Source organism: Halichoerus grypus, chromosome 5, assembly GCF_964656455.1.
Source record: "Halichoerus grypus chromosome 5, mHalGry1.hap1.1, whole genome shotgun sequence".
Lineage (NCBI taxonomy): Eukaryota > Metazoa > Chordata > Mammalia > Carnivora > Phocidae > Halichoerus > Halichoerus grypus.
In genome coordinates, this window is record NC_135716.1 from 166,042,930 (window position 1) to 166,063,710 (window position 20,781).

Sequence of the window (20,781 nt, forward strand, 5' to 3'; positions counted from 1 at the left end):
CCCAGTCATTTCTACTAATACTAGATCATTAAACTTTCTTAGGACAGGGGTCACGTCTTTACATTATTGTGATCACATACACCCACAAGGTCCTGCTCATTGTGAATAATCAATTAATATGCATGAAATGAATGAACATGCCATTCCTCTGCTCAAAATGCTCCCAAGAACTCCTGTCTCAGAAAAAAATGCAAAGTCTATAGCATAGCCAATAAGGCACTACATGAAACGCTCCTTCTCCTGCCTCAACCTTTCTGAATTCCATTTTCCCCTAGATCATTTTGATCCCACCACACTGGCTTACTTAATGTTTCTCAAACACACCAAATATGCTTAACCTTTGTGCTGATTGTTCTTCTGCCTGGAATGCTCTTCTCTAGATAGCATTCAGGACTCCGCTCAAAAGTCACCTTACCCGAGAGGTTGTCTCTGACCACTCCCTACTATCTAAAGTATCCACCCCACCTCCCTCACTCTTTGTCCCCTTATCCTACTTGGCCTGATCCTCAGGGAAATCTAATTTTACTTTACCCCTGATTTGTATACATGTTTATTATCTGTTCTCTCTAACTAAAATGTAAGCTCCAGAAGAACAGACACTTCTTCTACTCTACTCTATTCACTGTGTGTCCCAGTGCAATTAGGACAGTGCTTGGTAAATAGCAGATGATCGGGGCGCCTGGGTGGCTCAGTCGGTTGGTTGACTGACTCTTGATTTTGGCTCAGGTCATGATCTCAGGATCCTGGGATGGAGCCTCACATCAGGCTCTGCACTCAGTGGGGAGTCTGCTTGAGGATGCTCTCTCTCCTTCTCCCTCTCCCCCTCCCCCCCCTAAAATAAATAAATAAATCTTTAAAAAAATAGATGAGTGTTATGATGAGCGCTGGGTGTTATATGCAACTAATGAATCACTGAACACTACATCAAAAACTAATGATGTACTACTATATGTTGGCTAATTGAACATAATAATAAAAAATTTTTAGAAATAGATGATCAATATTTATTAAATTAATAAATGGTAGATGCATTAGCTATCTATTGTTATACTACAAATTACCCCCAAAACGGGGCACCTGGCTGGCTCAGTCGGTGAAACATGCAGCTCTTGATCTTGGGGTTGTAAATTCGAGCCCCACATTGGGTATAGAGATTACTTAAAAATAAAATCTCAAAAACAAAAAAATTACCCCCAAAACTTGGTGGCTTAAAACAACAAACATTTATTATTTCAATTTCTGTGGATCAAGAATTCAAGCATGACTTAGCTGGATGCCTTTGGCTCAGGGTCTCAACATTTATTATTTCAATTTCTGTGGATCAAGAATTCAAGCATGACTTAGCTGGATGCCTTTGGCTCAGGGTCTCTCATGACGTTGCAGTCAAGTGTCAACCACGTTTGCATTCAACTCAAGGCTCAAGTCTGCCTGAAGAATCTACTTCCCAGCTCACTCACATGGCTGTTATCAGACCTCAGAAGATCTGCTTCCAAGCTCACTTACATTGCTGCTGACAGACTTGGTTTCTCACCACGTGGGCCTCTTTATAGGCTGCCTGTACATTCTTAGGCTATGGCAGCTGGTGATCCGAGTGACAGGAAAAGAGCCAGAAAGTGCCCAAGAGGAGAGGGACAAAGACAAAAGCCACAGCCTTTTGTAACCTAATCTTGGAAGTAACATCCCACTACTTGTGCTGTATTCTATTCATTAGAAGTTAAGTCACCAGGTCCAGGTCACACTCAAGGGGAAGAGATTACACAAGGGCATGAATACCAGGAGGCAGGAATCACTGGGGACCATCTTAAAGGCTGCCTACCACAATAGGCATAATAAAAGTCTAAAAACCAAACAAAACAGGAATACCTTGCCCTTTGGCCACCTGATATATTCTTTAGTATATTTATTTATAAATGATGCTATGATCACTATGCAATCATTTACCCCAGTACTAGTCTTTTCAGTCCTACAAACACCAGAGTTCATTAATGGTCATATTAGAGACAAACAACTAGCAAGAATAAGAATAAGTCAACAAAAATAGCATCTGGAAAACAGGAATTACTGGATGAATCTTGCTAAGTAGAGGACAATAATCTCTTAAAACAGGGATTGGATACTGGGGTGCCTCGGTGGCTTAGTGAGTTGAGCGTCCAACACTTGATCTCAGCTCAGGTCTGGATCTCAGGGTTATGAGTTCAAGCCCTACGTTGGGCTCCATGCCACATACACACACACACATACACACATACACACATACTGTCAATCAATATAATAAAATATATATAATTATATATCAATATATATAATATCTACCAATACACAATCCATATATATGGTTGCTATTATGGAAATATTGTTAATTTTCTTAGGCATAATAATGGTATTGTAGTTATGTAGGATAATGTCTTTGTTTGTAGGATATGCATACCAAAACGTTTTAGGAGTAAAGTGTCATGATATCTGTGACTTACTTTCCAAAAAAATATGACACACACACACACATACACAGAGAGGGAATCAGAAGCAATCAGAATTACAACCCAGGTCGTAAATCTTAATTATCCTGGGAAATCATATTCTCACTATACTTCTGTATGACTAGTGTGTCCCCTATGTTATGTATCTAGCTACTGTTCTATACAATATCTGTGTTTGGGGGATGAGGATGAAATGAAAGACATGATATTGACCCTCTGCCCCCCAGAAGCTGGCAATCTCATTGGGGAATAGCAGTTTCATATACAATATAAAACAACACACAACAGGGCACCTGGGAGGCTCAGTCGGTTAAGCGTCCGGATTGGGCTCCCTGCTACGCAGGGAGTCTGCTTCTCCCTCTGCCCCACCTCCCACTCATTTCTCTCAATCTCTCTCTCTCAAATAAATAAAATCTTTTTTTAAAAATTTTAAAAACCACACAATAAATCTGATATATAACAAATAAATACTGCAAGAGTTCAGAAAAGGATACCAACAAACCTTCAGAGAATAAATATCTTTGAAACCTCTTTCCTCTAACAGGTTTCTTATTGTTGGCATCCTTTCCCTTAAGTACTTCTCCTTTACTTTATCTACTTGGCAACAACTGACTACTATTTCCTACCTTTTAACAAAATTATCTGGAGACCATCTAAAAATAAAATACATGTTTTGCCCGTTTAGAACACAGGATATGATTTTTAAATACTATTTACATTTTCACTGGAAAAAAAACACTAAATATACTATGTGGATTTTCTGGCCTTCAAAAGCAACTATGTTATTTCAAGAGTTGAGGATGCCAGAAAGCTTGAAGATTTAAAAATAACCTCACAAAGAGCTCATTTCCAACACCAGATGGAAAGAAATTACTCTAAAGACACACGTGTGGGAGGACATATATACAACATCATATGACACCATGCGAAAGGTTTATATAATTACATAATACCGTCAAAATTAGCAGGACTCTCAGGTAGTAAGTTAGCAACAGTGTCAATTCTCTGAATCATTAAAAAAGATAAAGGGCAAGAAACAGCGAGTGGGTGGTAGCAAAAAAAAAAAAAAAAAAAAAAGCCTTCTCTTTAAGATGGTTGACAGGTAAAATTTGAGGGCTTGGGGTGTCTGTCTGGCTCAGTCGGTGGAGCATGAAACGCTTGATCTCAGGGGCTGTGGGTTCGAGCCCCATGTTGGGTGTAGAGATTACTTAAAAATAAAATCTCTTTTAAAAATAAATAAACAAAAATTAAAAATAAATGAGTAAATAAAATTTGAGGGCTTAAATCCTTGGAGCTCTTGACAGTTCTGCCTATGTCTATATGGTCAAAACTAGACGGAAACATTTATTTTGATAACCTGTCCCAAACGTATCATCGAAGTGAAACACTTCTCACTTTAATATATGTAGAACTTAGAATTGGTAAATGAAAATACTTGACATATAGGGGCACCGGGTGGCTCAGTCGTTAGGCATCTGCCTTTGGCTCAGGTCATGATCCCAGGGTCCTGGGATTGAGCCCCGCCATCAGGCTCCCCCGCTTGGCACCATCAGGCTCCCTGCTTGGCACCATCAGGCTCCCCGCTTGGCGAGGAGCCGGCTTCTCCCTCTCCCTCTGTCTGCTGCTCCCCCTATTTGTGCTCTCTCTCTCTCTCTCTCTGTGTCAAATAAATAAGTAAAATCTTAAAAAAAAAACAAAACTTGACATATACATTAAAATGGCAATTCTTTGTAAGATGATGTATTCAAAGATACACTGTTAAGATCTCATTGTGTTGGGGCACCTGGGTGGCTCAGTCACTAAGCATCTGCCTTCGGCTCAGGTCATGATCCCAGCATCCTGGGATCGAGCCCCGCATTGGGCTCCCTGGTTGGGGGGAAGCCTGCTTCTCCCTCTCCCACTCCCCCTGCTTGTGTTCCCTCTTTCGCTGTGTCTCTCTCTGTCAAATAAATAAATACAATATTAAAAAAAAAAAAACTCATTGTGCTAAAATGATTTTAATAGGGCTATTTAATTTATATAAGCATTTAAGTAATAGCTGAATAGCAATCACAACTCAACCTTGACATAGTACTATATATTCATAAATTACCAAGAGTATACATTTCTACTTTACTTAATGGTCACAGGCTTAAATTTAACCAATTCAAAATAATCCTATGCTTTAATGTTGTTAAATCACTGAGAATTATTCATAACTCTTATAACATAACTTTTTTATGACTTAATGCAGATATTATCAAAATAGAATATAAAAGTTTTCTGAATGAATATTAATGTAGAAAGTATTTAAACCTCAGTCTGTGTTGTATCCAGTGGTACAATTCAGACATTTAGAGTGCCTACCAAAAGTTGGTTGGGATTAGGATACTTTTTGCAGAGGATGGAAGGCACAAGAAGCAGACAAGCTTCATTTATAAATCAAAATTAACTTCAGGAGTAAATATTATATCCTATTTTATTTTATCTTATTATTTCCACCTATTTCCAAAAATAATTGAGGTGTTCCTGTTCCTATTATTAGATAATATTATTAGATAACAGAATTATACATATACATTGAATATATTGAAAAAATTAGATAATATTAATAGAGCATCTACTGCTTCTTCCAATCTTATTTATCAATATAAATATTTAGTCATAGTTCCTACCTATTCCATCAGACAGTTTTGCCTCTTCCTACCCACTCTGCCAAGATTACTTTAACCCTACCCAAGGCTCCACTCCACATAGCTCTGAAACAATTTTAATTTCTACAAACAGAGATTCTCTTGAGAATTGAATGATAGAAGAGGGCCCAGATTAGTTCAGTGGCAGTGACCCAAAGAACCCTCAGCCATGAAAGGGAGACGGCAATAAATAATCACAGTTTAATCCATATGGATTTATCCTGGAGATAATCAAGAGATAACTGCAATAGGAGAATTGGTCTTAGTAAGTACAATAACAAAATAAGAAAATAAACATGATGCCAGACCGGCTCTGGAATTTCATATACAAGGGACCTTTAGGGATAGCATATTTATTTAGGGTGACTTTGGAGGAAGCTGATAAAGATTAGGGGGTAGGGTATATTAAAGTCTTTCCAAATCATTCCTTGAATTGTATTGACCACACCCAGTATTGGTATTTTGCTTTTCTTTAAGGTCCAAAGAGCTAGCCAATTTATTTTCAAATACTTCAAGGTGGATACAATCCCATTTAAATAAAAAATAATTAACAAAAATAAGTATAAACAGACTTTCATCATAATCAGATTCTCTCACTAAACTTTCCTAAAACCAACATGTGAAGTACTGTCAGTGAGGCAGTTAATTCTAAATAAGATCCGCACTCAAAATAAAATATCAAAGTTCTCCTTCCTAATGCCTTCAGTTTCTGAATACTATATATTGCTATAGCTCCGTTAATCTTTCTCACTGTGTATTCATTAACTAGCAGCAGAGTAAATCAAAATACTAATTTAACTCAGTGTGTACACCAGAGTATTTGTTACACTGCATTTTACTGAACATACCATGAATCTACTCATAAAAAGGACACACAGTAAGCCACCAGTGACATAACAAACATAAATAAAAAGCAAAAATTAACACATATATTTAGAATCTGGCTCTTCTCTACCTAAAAGCTCTTATAAATACAACGAATCGACTACCTTCCAAAAATTCTAGATTCTCTACATAAATAAGGCCCATAACTGGTAAATTCAGAGGCCTCTTTTAAAAGTTTTAAGTTTCATCATTGGGGTATTAGAGAAAAAAACAAAGTTGTTCATAAGAAAAAAGTTCTTAAAATTATTATTGCTTAGCTCACAAATAAAATAAGGTGATTCCATTCTGAAGCAATAGAGGAAAAAACAAGTTCTTTAGAGGTAGGGATGAATCTGCATCTGAACATGCCATGTGACCAATCAGGAATCTGATAAGACTCTTGGAAAAATACACCGGCAGTACTTGAGCTGGCCAGCTCCTTAGATAACAGGGAAACAGAACTGTGGTCTAAACATGTGCTCCTCTTGATTTCAGAACCAAATTCAGCACCCCCCTCCCCATGGCCATTGAGATACTAAAGTTATAAAATCAGATCACCAATATTAAACTGGATTTGGACATTCAGAAAACAATATATGCAAGCCCTATCACTCACATCACAAATTATAGACCATATATTTTAAAATCACAATCTATGGATGTGCATATCAAAATACCTGCAGAGAATTCAAGAATCCTGTGACTTTTATTTTTTTTTTTTTTAAAGATTTTTATTTATTCATTTGAGACACAGAGATACAGAGAGAGAAAGAGCATGAGCAGGGGGAGAGGCAGAGGGAGAGGGAGAAGCAGGCTCCCCGCTGAGCCAGGAGCCTGACGTGGGGCTCAATCCCAGGACCCTGAGATCATGACCTGAGCTGAAGGCAGACGCTTAACCATCCGAGCCACCCAGGCGCCCCAAGAATCCTGTGACTTTTAGCCAACACTTCTGACAGACTTAACTCTGAAGCTTTCTTAGCAAAAGTAGGAAGGAAACCAAATAACACTATAAGCACACCATCTCCCATAATATGAATTTGTTTAAAATTAAGACCATAAAAACTGAAGAATGAGATGGAAGTCTAGCTCTGTAATTTCCAAAAATGTTAAACTCAAGCTGCACACAAGAAAACATCACACTGGTGAACTCTAAATGTAGGGCACAAACCTGACAAAAAAAATAACAGGAAAAAATATATAGGTCATACCTCAACAAATGCCATGACCATTTTTTTTCAGAGGAGACAGGAATCACTTAAAATCATTTGTTAATTTAGGGGTCCTTGGGTGGCTCAGTTGGTTGTGTCGGACTCCTGATTTCAGCTCAGGTCATGATGTCAGGGTTGTGAGATCAAGGCCCCGAGTGGGGCTCTACACTCAGTGCAGAGTCCGCTAAAGATTCTCCCTCACCCTCTCCCTCTGCCCCTGCTCTCTCTCTCTAAAATAAAGAAATAAAATCTTCAAAAAAATAAAATCATGTGTTAATTTAGATATTAGCTTAAAAGAGAGAGCGCGCACACAGAAGCGCACAAGCAGGGGGAGCGGCAGGCAGAGGGAGAAGCAGGCTTCCCACTGAGCAAGGAGCCCGATGTGGGGCTTGATCCCAGGACCCTGGGATCATGACCTGAGCCAAAGGTAGACGCTTAACCAACTGAGCCACCCAGGCGTCCCAGCTTAGAAGTGTTTCATAAGGAAAAAAGAAAGAAGATAAGATAAAAGCACTTTTAAATATGCCAAGAGGAAAATTTGTGCATTACTTTGCTAATATATAAATTATTATATTATGTTATTTTATATTTTATATTGAGTATAAGCCTAGTTTAAAACAGGTTTGTTCAACATATCTACTACTTGAAAACAACAAATATGATTTGAGTGTTTAATAAACATTAAGTAAATGTTGACCCTTAGACCACCAAGAGAAGAGAAGAGATACATAAAGCAAGCAAGAGACTGACCTAAAAGATGGGTCTGTTAGCTTAGTCTATTTCTTTTTTATTTATTTATTTATTTGAGAGAGAGAGAGCGTGCGAGAAAACAAGCAGAGGGAGCTGCAGAGGGAGAGGGAGAGGGAGAAGCAGGCTCCCCGCTGAGCGGGAGCCCGATGCGGGGCTCCAACCCAGGACCCTGAGATCACTACCCAAGCCAAAGGCAGATGCTTAACCGACTGAGCCACCCAGGTGCCCCTAGCTTAGTCTCTTTCTATTAGCTTAGCCTATTTGCTGACAGCCAGAGTTTCCAAGCATTAAACTTAAACTCATCGACTGGTAGAGAGCTCTTAGCTCTGAGTAGAATGGAAGCCCTAAGTAGTTTTCTTAATGCACCATCGGCCATCATCTACGACTAAGGGCTACACATATCGATGGGACACTTAGGACCTAAATCCTTTTAATAAACAGCAGCTAAAGAAAACTGAACTAGCTGGCCATACAAATGAATCTCTTAAGAAAATTCAAAACAAAACAAAAAATTCCATCAAGTTCCTTCCACATATGGAACTTTTCCCCATACTTCAAATTACTAATATGGAGCATTTTTAAGGTAAAAGACCTGAAAACAGTCAGGAAGAACATATATGGAACTGCATAGCCAAAGACACACGGATGGGAAAGCACGAGTTATTACTGAACAGTTCTTCTTGGTTGAAAAATACAAGTAATAAGGAGAATAAAGGTAGAAAGGTAGATTGGGGACTTATCTATAAGATATTTGGTATATTTGGTATAAAACACGAGTATAAATGTCGGGAGAAATTTGGTGAGGCCTAAAAATTAAAAACATTTATTTCCAAGCCTGAATTCAATTATATAAGGGGAAAAAGTGTGATTTTGTTACTAGAAGAAAGAGAAATCAGAAGGTTAGCACACTGTGCTTGGGTCTGCCAGTGAGTTCACTTTTAATAGTGGCAAAGAAATACCCTACTTCAGTTTCCCCCAGAGAAATGAATAACTCCTGTGTTTACCTTAATTATAACCTTCTTGTAGAAAGCACTTTGAATTAGCACCTTGATTCCAAGGCAATCTGTTATAACCATTCAGTTATAACCATTCTTTTATCTGTCATTTATTGAGTGCTGACTGTGTGCCTGATACCCTGCTACTTACTCCACATGGATTATATTAATAACACCCCAAGAAACTATTCACAAAACCAAAAATTATACAGCTGGCAAAGAACTTATGATGTTTCCAACTTACAGAAAAGGGAAATGAAGAGTACATCAAGTTTCCACAAAAAGTAAGGGGGATATGTGTATCAACTGCTTGATTAAAAGCATAAGCCAGGGACGCCTGGGTGGCTCAGTTGGTTAAGCGTCTGCCTTCCGCTCAGGTCATGATCCCAGGGTCCTGGGATGATCCAGGCCCACGTAGGGCTCCCTGCTCAGCAGGGAGCCTGCTTCTCCCTCTGCCTACTCTCCCCCTGCTTGTGCGCTCTCTCTCTCTCTGTCCAATAAATAAATAAAATCTTTTTAAAAAAATAAAAATAAATAAAAGCGTAAACCAACTAAAATCTTTGCCAGGACGGAGAATACAGAAAACAGTAGTGAGCAACAGCATATACAGTGTATCCTCAAGACAGCATAAATCCACTATAATAATATCCAAGACACTAGATATAACCATTTCTTGCAATTTTCCCCTAAAAACAGAAAGAACAAAATAGCAGCTGTGAAATCACCCAGACTACTAAAAAAAGGGGCTCGGCACCTCTTAAAAAAACAAAACAAAACACCTATCTCCTAATCAGCAGTACGTGCCAGAAAAAGACAAGTCCCCACAGACTAGCATTCATGGTAGGGCACAGTTAGAGGGACAACAGGATGACAGTGGCTATCATGTGGCCAGAAACCAATCCGTCAGCAATTTGTTGCACGTGAGATCACTTTCTCTCCAGAGAAGGCGCGTTCCTGGGGCGGATGGACCTGGTCTGGCAAGCCCCCACCCGGAACAATCGCCGGGTGGTGCCTCTCGCAGGGCGAGTCTACATCCAGCCCCCCCACAGGTAGAAGCAGCCCAGCAAGCCGGAGGAAATACTTCCAAGCCGACAGATGCAGGAACTGAAAAAGGAGGTCACGATGCTGAGAGAATAGATTTAACCCTTTGGTCACTGGGAACCGCGAAGACTAAGGGGAGCGCGGCAGAGCCCTCGGGGTCGGGGGAATTCTTTCAGCGGGGCGGGTGTCTCGGGCGGGAAGGCCTCACAGTCCTTCCAGGGCCCCCTCCAGCCCTCAGATCGTGCCAGACTTCTCCAGACAGCCCAGCCACCTCGCCACGAAGAAACTGCTCTGCGGCTGCACCCAACACCTTCGCCGCCCGGAACCCGCAATCCTCCTCGATTTGGTTTCCTTCCAAGACTCCTGCCGGTGGACAGTGATTGGCAGACCTCGTCAAAAACAGACCCCAAGCCCAACTTTGCAACGCTCCCTCGGCGCAGCCCCCGCCTCTTTCTGCTCGGGCCAGCCGCGTCCCGGCTGCAGCCCCTCAGCCTCCGGCGCGCAGAGGCCCCGGAGCCCGCGCCCCCGGCCCGGGGCCTGCGGGGGGCTGCAGACAAAGAGGCTGCGGCGCCGCCGCGGCCGCCAGGACCGTCCCCTCGGGGACAGCTCCGCGCCCCCCCCCCCCCCCGCCCAACCCCGCTCGCGCGCCGCAGCCGCCTCGCCTCACCAGTGGTCCCCGGGGCCGGGGCTCCCGAGCCCGCCGCTGCAGAAGCCCGACGAACAATGGCAGGAGAAGGCGCCGGCGCCGAGACTCGGGCCCTCTGCGGCTCGCGGGCCCGCCGGCTGCTGGCGGACTGACTGACTGACTAACCCACCGGCGGAGGGAGGGAGCGAGCGAGCGAGTGAGCGAGCGAGCAGTCGGCCCCGGCGCGCGCCCTCCCGCCTTCCCTCTGTGAGGCGAGGCCGCCCGGCCCGCAGCCAGCCAGCCCGCGCGCGCCCCTCCCCCTCCGTTCGCCACAACATTGTAGTAAATTTCTATTGGACGGCGCCTGAGGGAGGGAGGGGGCCGGGCCCGCGGCCCGTCAGCCCATTGGCTGAGGACAAGTTCTGGGCTCCTCTAGTTTCCCCCCTCCACTAGGCGGGTAAGGGCCGGGGAGGGGAAGGAAAAAGGGGAAAAGGCAAGGGGCTGGCCGCGTGTGCGCAAGCGCATCGAACTCGCCCTGGAGTCCGGGTGTTCCCGGCCCCTGCAGCACCCACGTGGGGAATGAGGCAGCTAGTGCCCGGGACCGAGGTGAGGCCCTTTCCGCCGGGAGGAGGCCCAGGTAAGAGGCCGAGATTTGAAAGCCTCAAGGAAAGCCCAGGGCTGATTGCCCACTAATGCACCTCATGACCTTGGGTAAGTCACTCAGGTTCTCTGGGCCTCAGTTTCCCCATCTACTAACTTGATGGTGTCTAGGCGCCATTCACACCTTGACATTCGTGGAGGCCTTACCTTTCCTGGCAGCTGTGTAAGGCCCAACACGGAAGCTGAATGTCGTGGCCACGCCAAGATTTCACCTGTCTTTTGCATTTAAGGGTCTCCTTATTCCACCTTGGCACCCTCAAAATCATAAAGACCTAGCTTCCGAGGTCTGTACTCCAGCTGAACTTAAGGTTGCTCTGACAGCCTGATGTGCCTTTATTTCCTTTCAGAAGTTTCAGAGGCCCCTTGACCCTTCACACTCCCTGCCAGGCTAGACTCTGAAAATCAGGCTGGGACCCCACAGAACAGAATGAAGGCTCATGTTTTAAGCAAGGTCCCTATAAGGTAAGATAGGTTCTGGTATTCCCATTCTAGAGATGAAGACACTGAGGCAGAGAGGCTTAGACCTCTGACCTGCCAGGATAAGAAGCCAGGCCATCTGACATCAGAACCTGCCTATGCAAGCTTCACCGTCTCCGGGTATCTGATCACAGCCCCCTCCCATCAGCAGCTCAGCCTCTAGAAACAGACACGTGGGTTCAATTCCCAGCCTCCAGCCCTCCCTCATTGTTTGGACTTCTCTGTGTCTGTTTCTAGCCTCATAAAAGGGGATAATGATAGTTCTACCTCATAAGAGTTATTGTAAGAATTAAATCAGTTAAAATATGTAAAGGGCTTAGAACAGTACCTAGCTCATAGTAAGATCTACATAAGTGTTCATTATTACTGCTATTCAGAGACTAAGATATGGACTGAGAGGTGTGGAGCAGGCTGACATAATAATATGTTTGTTAAGCTCTCAATCGTTGTCAGCACTGAGCTGAGCACATTGCATGAATTATCTGTTTGAAACATCCTAAGTGAACCACTTGAGGACTACCTGACTACTCTATCTAAAACAGCCTCCACCCACACACCCTTGCCCTGCTTTTTTTTTTTTAAGATTTTATTTTTAAGTAATCTGTACACCCAACATGGGGCTCGAACTCACAACCCCGAGAACAAGAGTCACATGCTCTACAAACTGAGCCAGACAGGCACCACCACCCCCTTTTATTTTAAGATTTTATTTTCACCTTGCCCTGCTTTAATATGCTTCATAGTCCTTACTTCTACCTGACTTTCTATATATTTAATTATTTGTTGCTCCTCTAAATACATTTTTGCAGTTTAGATCCACTAAATGACAAGAGGAGAGGGATTTTGCCCCTCTTACTCATTTTCCAGAACAGTGCATACTCAATATTTGTTGAACAAGTGAACAAAATTATCCCCATTTTATAGATAGGACGCTGAAGCCTAGTAAGGACAGGTGACTTGGCTAGGGTCATTCTGTGTACTTGAGGCGAAGCACCTATTCTTGAATATTCTGGTCCCCTGCCTCAGGTTCTCAGGTTAAGCCATACTTTTGATTCAGGGAACTCTACCCTACCATGTCTGTGCCTAAGAGGCTTCCTCCATATCAGACCTGGAAATCTGGTACCAAGAAGGATAAATCCTGAAAATCAATCACCAGATGGCTCGGCATGACCACTATGTTATCCAGCAAATTCAGATTCATAAAAACCAATAGTCTCTATGCTATGAAGTGCTAGCCAATGACACATCATATTTAAAAAGGCTTGTTTGGATGAATGGAGTATGTAGTACTTAGCAATCATCACCCTGAAAAAAAGTAGGGGTCTCAGGCTAAGAAAAAAATAGCTAGACTAAGGCAGGTATAAACCACTCATATTCAGAGTGCTCTGCAACACCACACCAAAAACTGTTGGCATAGGCTTTAGAATCACAAAGACCTGAATTCCAGTCTTCACTTTCAGTTCTTAGCCTGGAGATGAAAGGGCTTTGTCTAAAGTATTATGCATACATGACTGGTTTTGTTATTAATTAGGTTATATACCATCACCTATTAGGCGAAGTGCTCAACCCCTGAGTGTAGCTGGGCCCACCACACAGTAGGGAGTGGGGGGATAAGTAATGCCCAGTCTGAAGGCAGAGAAACTACCCAAACTACCCGTAGTCATGTGCCCAGCTGCCCTCTCAGAAGAGGCCTCTGCAAACCCGACATCCAGTTCCAGTTCACCCTGCAGAGGCAGCCCCTGGGTCCCAAGGGTAAAGGTCCCAAGCACCATCCCTGAGGCTGATTTTCCAGGCAGAAACTCAGCTCCCTGCCTGCCTGCGTCATGCTCACATCTGGGTGGCGGTTGCGCCATACTCCAAACCCCAGGTTGGGGTCTTTAGGGGCCATCTCCATCCCGCCTGCCAGCTGAGCCCACCACTGCCTCCTCCACCACCCCTCCTGTTCCTTCCTAGGGAATACAAGCCCTGCTAGCTGCCTGTCAGCCCCTGGAGCGGTCAAGGGCACTAAGAAAAAAAAAAAGAAAGGAAGAAAAAAGATGGTTTGAAAGGGTCGTAATCCTTTCCCATTGCAAACTGAGCTCAAACACCAGCTACACAGAAGAGGGTGAAATTAGGTGGTGACCAGTGGGGAAGGCCAGGGATGGTAGCTGGGGCCTCCAATGACCTGGAAGAGATGAGGTTGGGAGAGAGTGGGGGCAGAGTGGGGGAAACAGTTGGGAGTCTGAACCATTCCCAAATCTGGGACGTGGGCGGATTAGGGACACAGCTAGCCTTACGCCCCAGTGACAGGGCTCATGGAAAACATTTGTCTGTTGTGCAGGGTGGCAAGAGATGAAGAGGGTTTTGAAAAGCTGGGCCTGCCAACAAAGTGTTCTGAACAGTCACTAGTGAATAAAAACCAATCCTCGTAACAAAAGTACATGAAGTAGCGTTGTCTTTCCATCCTGCCCATGGTCATAAAATTGCAGTCATTTTAGACCTTTTAAATACAAATGATAAACAGGCTATGATAAGGAAAATTACTGTTCATACAGTGGTATGCCTTTCTAGGCAATTATTTTTAGTAGTAGTACTTGAATTATTCATAGAAAATATAGTTAAATAAGGGGCTCCACTCAGTCAGTGGAGCGTGTGACTCTTGGTCTCAGGGTTGTGAGTTGGAGCCCCAGGTTGGGTGTAGAGATTGCTTAAAAATGAAATCTTTATTTAAAAAAAAAGAAAAAAAGGAAGGAAGAAAATACAGTTAAATAAGAAGAAAAAAATTTATATCACCACAAAATCATCAACCAGAAATAACTACCATCAATATTTTGGTGGGGGACTTCCCTTCTAGTACCTTATCTTACATGAATACTTTTTCTGTATATTAAATTAAGTCATATGAAATTGCTGATTGTATAAGTTAAAAATGGTCAAGCAGCAGCCACTGTGTATAGTTCAACCTAATGCTTTTTTCAAATTTAAATCATACTGTTTTGGGACTGAGTTTTCCCACCTAATAATATACTGTGACATTTGCATCACCATTTTTAACAGTGCCCTCAAGTGGATATACCATAATTTAGTTAACCCAGATGTCCAACATTTAGGTTTATTGCCCATCTTTATCTCTTTTACTCCACAAACATCCTTTTATCTAAGCATACGTATGATTATTTTTTTTAGGATGCATAGACTGCAGGCTTTTTTTTTTTTAATTATTGCATACAAGGCTGCCTGTTCTGGTCATTTTTGAGATAAAGGCCAAAGAAATCAGCATATGCAGTAATTTTATACAATACCTTGTCTTTTGTATTTGAAAACACAGAGCAGGGTGCCTGGGTGGCTCAGTCGTTAAGTGTCTGCCTTCGGCTCAGGTCATGATCCCAGGATCCTGGGATCGAGCCCCTTATCGGGCTCCCTGCTCAGCGGGAAGCCTGCTTCTCCCTCTCCCTCTCCCCCTTCTTGTGTTCCCTCTCTCGCTGTCTCTCTCTCTCTGTCAAATAAATAAATAAAATCTTTTTAAAAAAAAAAAGAAAGAAAGAAAACACAGAGCATGCTTTGACCTCTATGACACAATGTACTTTGCTTGCAAAAATTGCATTAAGCTTGGTCCTAAAGCACATTAAGAACAAAAAATGTGACTGAAATACATACATTGGAGTTGGCGAGTTATGTCCTTTCTGCTGTGAAGACACTCCAAGAAACAAGGGGCAGAAGGGAAGGAAGTTGAAAGTATAAGAGGACCCAGTAGACGGTAGCTAAGACACTCCTCTAGGCTTCTCAATTCACAAAATGTTAGAATTGGCTAGGCCCTTAGAGATCATCAAGCCCAAGCTGCTAACTTTTAAACAGATTGGGAAGTGGGTGCAGAACTGGAAGGGACTTGTTCGAAGTCACACATCAGAGAGTAGCGAGCCCAGACTTGAGCACAAGTCTTCTGACCCTTACTACAGGATTCTGTTCCCTGCCTTCTTCTGAGCCCACCTACATTTCCCTTCCAAAGCTGCAGGCCAAACTAAATTCTACAACCATAAAAACCTAGGAATGTCTGAGCTGGAAGGGCCCTTAGAGATAACTTATTAATAAGAATAATGACAACTGCATTTATTAGGTATTTACTGAGTGCAGGGCACATTCTAAGTACTTTATATGCATTCATCGCGTTAAGCCTCATAGCGATCCTACAAAGTAATGTTACCCTCAACTGCAGTTGAAAAACCACAGCCCAGAAATGTGAGGTGATTTGCCCAACATCACACAGCTTAAACCAGGTCTGTCTGATACCACTGTCCTCTGCTGCTTCCATATCACTCTCAGAAAAGCAGTTTGGAAATGTTATGAATGAGCAACCCCAACCTCTGTCCCAAGACCCCAGGGAAAGGGTGTTGTGGCTGCTTCTGACTATAGCCCTAGGACATTCAAGGAGAGGACACAAGGATCTGGCCTCCCTGACCCTCCCCAACCCCCTTCTCTCGCCAGCTGGAGTGAGCCTAATGACCCTGATCCAGCAAAGCCTCCGGCTCACTCAAGCTTAACCCATTAATTCTCTCTCCCCAGGGCCAGGTATCCTCTAGGTCTAGAGGGTTTCCCAAGAAACAAGGGGAGAGACTCAGTGCCACCAGCTAGCTGAGCCCCTTCTAAAACGGGTAAAGTCAGCGTGGCCCAACCCTCACCGAGGAGAGGGCAGAGGAGGAACCACAGGGAAGCAGGCAGGACTGAGCACCTCCTTCCTATAGGCACTGGGGGTCGCAGAATGAACGAGATGAGTCCCGAACAATAAGAACAGTCACCATTACCGTCATCCCATAAATGGGTGATGGCAAGAAGAGGTAAAAGGAATGTGGGCTGTTGAGGCAGGCAGATCTGGGTTCAAATCAAAGTCCCACCACTGAGATGCCAAGTTGAGTCTACGAAAGTCCCTTCTCTTCTCTTCCTCATCTATAATATGCAGAAAACATGTGCCAAACACTGTGTACCAAGTACTTTTTATATACAGTACGTCAGTGAACCTTCACAATAGTCCCTTGAGGAAGGCATGACTATAATTTCCATTTTACAGATGAGGAAGCAAAACACTTATCCAAGATCACCAGCTAATAAGTGTCCAAGACTGGATTCAAATCCACATCTGCCTGGCTTTATTGCTAGCACTCTTCTTACGGTTTACAGATTGCCTGCATTTCCACAATGGTCATTGTACTAATACCAGCAAAGATGTACAGTGTAGGGGTGCCTGGGTGGCTCAGTCATTAAGCATCTGCCTTCGGCTTAGGTCATGATCCCAGGATCCTGGGATCGAGTCCCACATCGGGCTCCCTGCTCAGCGGGAAGCCTGCTTCTCCCACTGCCTGCCGCTCCCCCTGCTTGTGTTCCCTCTCTCACTGTGTCTCTCTCTGTCAAATAAATAAATAAAATCTTAAAAAAAAAAAAGATGTACAGTGTACTCGCTAGGTGCCTCAGTACTTACCTGCCTTCTCTTATTTAATTTTCACAACAACCCTGTGGAGTGGGTACTATTTTAACACCATCTTATAGCTTTGGAACTGAAGTCAGAGAGATGAGGCAGGTTGCCCAGTGTCACGTAGCTAGGGAGGGGCATAGTTGGGAAGCCAAGTTCGTCTGACTCCAGAACCCTATCCTTTGCCCACTACACTATCCCGCTCTTTCCAGTGAGGCCAGGTAGGTATCTCTATCTCTGACAGATGAGAAAGGTGAGGCCTTGCAAGAGATAGCGAGTTGTCTATGGTGACCCAACAACCAAGCAACTAAGCAGGGACTTAAACCCAGGGTTACTTCCCTCACCCATAATACTGAATTCTGAGCATCAGAAAATGCCCCTGTCCACTAGATATTTAGAAACCTTATACATAGCTCCCCCAGGGAAATTGGGGAACCACCTCCCCCTTCTATACCAGGCAGAGAGAGCTGAGGGTGTAGAAGAGAAACTTTGCAGGATACTACCAAGGGAAGACAGTGGTAAGCTGGTTACCCAGGTGCCCAGAGCTTTGGACACCTCTCTCTTGGTCTGCCTAAGCCATGCACCCCTGGCTGGGAAGGGGGTAGTTACAGAGGAAGCTGCACGAGGCCTGGGCTTCCCCGGCTGGCACAGCTCTCTGCTGTGATTTCTGCTGAAAAACAAAAAGCTCAATCCTCTGGGCCTACGTGCTAATTACCAATAATGACATAATAACCATTGTGGGCCCAACAGCCAAACAGCCCCAACTAGAAATTCTGCATAGCTCAGGCTCAGGAACAAAAGATTTGGGCACTCCAACTGAAACTGATGCCCTGGCAGAAAATGTCAGAAGCAAAAGGGCTTTAGTGTTGACCCAGCCAAAGTATTATCTGACAAATGGAGAGGATGATGGCTACTCATACAATTACTTATTGAGAATTATTTATCTGCATAGCATAGTGCCAGACCCAGAGAGAAGAGGCTTCATTTATTCATTAATTCACTCCACAAATATTTATTTAGCACCTACTATGAGCCAAGCACTCTTCTAGGTACAGGGGTATAACACTGAACCAGACAGACAAAAATCACTGTCACCACTGAGCTTACCATTCCAATGGTGGGGGAGAGAGACAAACAATAAACAAATGTTCACTAAAATACAGTATGTCAAAGAATGATAAGTGCTATGGAGAGAAAAAAATAGGCCTGGAGGGAAGACAGAGAATGTTCATGTTGTGGCAGGAAAGGGTCTTACCATTTTAAATAAGATAGGAAGGGCCTTACTGAGAAGGTGACATTTAAACAACAAAAAAAATTAAGGACATGAGAGAGCAAGTCATGAAAGTATTTGGGGGTAGAGAGTTCCAAGCTGAGTGAACAGCAAGTACAAGGGCCCTGGGGTGGAAGTGTGCCCAGTGTATTTAAGGACTTGCCTGAGATCGTAGACCCAGTCGTTAACAGAGCTGGGAGAGGAAAGGAATCATACACAGACTGATCACCCACTGTGTACTTGAACTCTCTTAAGCCTTACGACAACTCTGGAGGCAAAGATTAGGTTCACCATCTCACCATTTCCCAGATAAGGGAGTGAGACCCAAAGAAGAGAAGTAATTGATCCACATCACACAGCTAGAATGGGCAGGTCTGTTTGACCCCAGCCTGCTGGCGCCTCCCTGTTTCTCTTCTCTGTGTCCTCCCCATGCAAATCCTAAGTATCTGTTGAGTGAGTGAATGAATGAATGAATGAATGAACGAATGAATTTCTCAAGCCCTGCCCTCTCAATGAACTGTTTGCAGACCGGCCTTCTTGTCTCTACTAATCATAGAATAACAACAACAACAGTAATTCCAATGTGCCAGCTGTGGACTGAGTATTTACCTGAATTTCCTAATTTAGCCCCAAAAGCCCCCCTTAGGTAATCTTAAGAGAAGGTGCTAATATTTTTCCCATGTTATTAGTGAGAAAACTAACGCTCTTGGAGGTAGAACTCCCTCGAGGTCCCACAGTTGGTAAGTGGTAAAGCTGGGATTTAAACCGAGGTCTGTCGGCTCCCAAATCCCTTCTTTTAATCCTATAATATTAGTAGAAACCTCTGACATCAATCCATTGCCTTCTTTTTATAAACCAGCAAACAAAGGCTCAGCGAGGGCAGGTGAAGAGCTGGGGGAGGGGTGCGGCCCACCAGCCCCCAGTCTAGCAGCCCTTCTATTCCACCACATGTGGGCTGTGGACCAGGTTTTTTCTTCTTTGCCTACCCATTTCCCCACCTCTGCAGAAGTCTTCGTGTCGCCCCAGCTCCCGGAGGACAGTTCCAGGGAGCTCACCCTCCACCTCAGCCCCCTCAGCCTCGGCCTGGGTCAGGCAAGACCCTTCCTACTCTGCTTTCCCAAAGTGCTCGCAGTGGCATTACCCAGAGGCAGGGCAGAAGGAAACTGTCCTCATGTGGCTCCTGGAAGAGAGACGATGCAGGCTAGGTGCCAGGAGGGCAGGATGGGCTGGGGGCAGGGGCCAAAACCAGGCCGAGGGTGAGGCTAGAGTGTTCCAGCCAACCAGAAGAGGGGGAGCGGGGGAGGAGGGTAAAAGATGCTAAGCCTCTGGCTTTGAAACCGGTTCACTGGGTGTCATTTGTTCAACAAGAAACTGTCTGAAGTCCCTAGACTGGGAAGAGGCAGGAAGAAGAAGGCTCTTAGAGGCAGCATTTATAATAGCATCAACACTACGGACCGACCACTGAAGCCTCACAGCGCTCGGCACTGGACTAAGAGCTTTATCTACGTCATTGCCAATCCTCACAGTAAAATCAGCCCCATTTTACAGCAGAGGAAACTGAGGCTCAGAAAAGTGAAGTGACAGCCAAGGTCCCCACATCACACCCGTTCGTAGGGTAGCACAAAAAGGGTCTCAAGACCTGGGTCCCTGTTGCGTGACCTTGCACCATCAGCCACCCACTCGGATTTGGGGTTCCTGCATCTGCACCAACAAGGACTTGGTCAGCAGCCTCTACTGTAAACTCCAGGAGGCTCAGGTCCAGTTCTGCCCAGACTTTAGGGCCTCCCACAGATACGGGACACCACACTTACTCTTCTCCCCGTCACCCAGAAAAAAAAAAGGGCCTGGTTATCAGCTTCCAGGGGAAAAAAAATAAAGCCACAGATTTTCAAAATATTTGTCCCTGTTTCAAGGCTGCTGCTGGCTTTGGCCTCCAGCCAGGAAGGGGCCCCTGGGGTGGGGAGTTGGGGGGAGCCCAGGTCTCAAGACTGAGAGTCCTTGGGCCTGAGGCCAAGGGGGGCAAGGGGCAGATGGGGGCGAGCTGGGCAGTGAGCCAGGACCCCTCTGGAGATTTGGGCTTGTTTCTTAATCCTTTCCTCCCTTTGTTGGCCAGAGCCGGCTGCCAGGAGAGGCGGGGGAAGCAAGCGGGTGGGACCAAAGAGATTGAGGAATCCAAATACTGAGGACTGAACTGGAGCCCCTTTTTGTGGTTGTCTATTACATGGAGACACTGTGCAAGGCCACCGGTGAGGATTATCTCACTGAAGCCACCGCCCCTCCCCATGAGGAGGGCCTGCTGTCC

General features: G+C 44.3%; 1 protein-coding gene across 5 annotated transcripts in view; it reads right to left on the bottom strand.

The window, feature by feature from the left end:
- Window positions 1-20,781, bottom strand: part of EPB41 (erythrocyte membrane protein band 4.1) — a 195,126-nt gene that overhangs the window by 165,762 nt on the left and 8,583 nt on the right. The window contains exon 1 of one of the 5 annotated variants that reach the window (XM_078073533.1): window positions 10,675-10,884. The exons of the other annotated variants lie outside the window; for them this stretch is intronic. The gene's annotated coding sequence lies outside the window, so the exon portion shown is untranslated. Of the gene's footprint in view, window positions 1-10,674; window positions 10,885-20,781 lie in introns of those variants that run through there. 5 annotated transcript variants of the gene reach the window in all.